General features: G+C 49.9%; 1 pseudogene; it reads right to left on the bottom strand.

Annotated features, from left to right (window-relative positions):
* Nucleotides 1-196: 196 nt before the first annotated feature.
* On the bottom strand, nt 197-1,024 carry LOC114635435 (annotated as a pseudogene).
* Nucleotides 1,025-2,369: the final 1,345 nt, after the last annotated feature.

Below are 2,369 nucleotides of genomic sequence, written 5' to 3'. Positions count from 1 at the left end.
ACACACACACACACACACACACACACACACACACACACACCAATGGCCTGAAAGGCATGCACTACCAGCGCCCTCTCACGTCTCTGGGCCCTGACCATACAACAGATTCAAGACAGGCAGAGAACACAGACGCCCACTAGGGCAACAGCTAGCACTCCTATACCCTGAAAATCTTCACAATGCAATGCTTCCGGGCTCACATGGGCAGGTCAGTACTGTTGTGTCTGGTCTTCCTAGAGGTACCCTCGTCTCTCGGCAGTGCTTTCTGCAAGTTGGACACAGCAACAGTTCTCTCAATGTCTATGACAGCGTACAGCTCTGTGCGCTGGGTGGGGGTTTGTAGGAGGGGAGTGGTTGTCGTTTCTGGAGTCTGATGGTTGTCAGAGTCACTGCCCCTTTCCAAATCCACCTGTGTATAACTGAGTTGCCTATGTTCTAAACTGGGGCGCCTGATATCAAGGTTAAAGACTGTCGGTGTAAAATCCCTACGCCTTGAATAGTCTATTTTGTGAGCACTTCCCACAAGAGAGTGTCGGCTTGAGGGGTGAGATGAAGTATCTCCAAACGAGGGGTAGCAGGGATGCCCGTTGGGTAAGTTCTGAGCACCAAGCCCTGGAGTCGTAGGTGTTCGAGGTGTTCTAGGGACTTCCAATTCTGTCTGATGACTATTCCTTTCTACAACTGGCTCTTCCACCACATTTATACTATTATTTTGCATAATCTCTTGCAACATGTTAAATAATTCTTCTGCACGGGCACACTTAAAAACAAAAATTCCTTGTCCAGTTTGACACAATCGACCACTTTCAAAAGAAAACAGATTTGAGTCGTAGCCGTACCGTCGCAGGCAGAGGTAGTGCCATTTCACCGAGTCTCGCTTCGGGGTGTACAGAATCAGTTCTGTGTCTGTGAGCTCCATGAAACCAGAGTCTAGCTCATTGCCATCATCATCAACGTTAACAACCTTAAACTTGTTCCTATGGTTATCTAGGACAGTGTCTTTATCTGGACAGCTACAACAGCTACCCAAGGCTTTGCTTTCTAACCTTTCCGCCGCTTTACCACAGTCCTTAGATTCGTCCCTCTCTTTGAAGTCTGTATTATTTTAGCCTCACTACCCTTGGCCTCTTTGATCTTTGTATACTTATGCCGTGTTCTTTCTCTTCCACACCTTTGTACTTGGCAGGAAATGTTTCCAATTCTTCACCTTCACTCCCTCTCTTCCCTTTCTATGTCCTTCCCCAGTTTATCCCAGGTGGCCAAGGTAAGCTGTCCCGATACCACGAACCAAGGGGCGATGCGGTCCACTTCCTGGACAAACTGCTGTAGAGCCTTCTGTTTAAGGTAGTTAACAGTGGCACTCACGCCCTGGCTGGTGACAGTTAAGGCAAAAACACAGCACCAGGGATACTGCAATCGTGATCGCCACTACTAGAATAACTATCCACTCCTCCCGGCACGAACATACTCTGCTGGCCGCTTCACTTTCACTGTTGCTTGCCTCCTACCGAGGACATTAAAGGTTGAAGCCTCCTTCCGAGGACTTTAAAGGTTGAAGCCTCCTTCCGAGGTCTTTAAAGGTTGAAGCCTCCTTCCGAGGACCTTAAAGATTGAAGGGCCCCACTTACCGGCCACTTACCGATCGATCGCCCTGACTGCTACTGGTTCTGGAACTCCGGGAATTCTAAGAAATCCCCGTGCAGGCCACCAAATGTGCGGCGCCTACCACCCCGACCAGCAGGGAAGAAAGACTGGCACACCAGTTCCTTCCAGCAGCAGTTTACTCAGGAGTTGCTAGTTACATGAAGCTTGAAGGTGTGCCCCCGAGCCAGCCCAGGAGTGAAGCTTTATACCCTGTGTAGGACTGCCCATGAGCCCATACCACGTCTCGCACTGTGATTGGTCAAAGACCCATGACACAAGATCAGGCCACCAGGAAGTACCGCCCCAGGACCAAACAAGGCTTGTTTACTACAAGTCTGCAAGGGCAAGCAGGCACCATCTTTAAGGCGTGGCAGCAGCGCTCCACAGTTCCCCCTTTTTTGTTTTTAAGCAGTTTCAAGCTGTGACTGCCCGATCAAGCAAGCTCCATCATGTAGGATCCCACGATCAAGGGCAGACAGGCTCAAACCATGGGACTCACTCTACTGGGTGCAATGGGCAAAGCCCACCAGGTGCAAGAGCTGGGCCCAAGGAAAATGGAATAGACACCCATCCCGTGTGCAATGAAACCTATAGGCTTCCAGGGGTGCAAGGGCTGTCCAGACCTAAAATTTGGGGTAATGAGAGCAACTAATACTTCAAAGCTACCAGCCATGCTTGTGGAGATACACACACACACACACACACACACACACACACACACACAC

This window comes from Grammomys surdaster, unplaced genomic scaffold, assembly GCF_004785775.1.
Source record: "Grammomys surdaster isolate TR1022 unplaced genomic scaffold, NIH_TR_1.0 103867, whole genome shotgun sequence".
Classification (NCBI taxonomy): domain Eukaryota; kingdom Metazoa; phylum Chordata; class Mammalia; order Rodentia; family Muridae; genus Grammomys; species Grammomys surdaster.
This window is presented reverse-complemented; position numbering and strand designations above follow the sequence as displayed.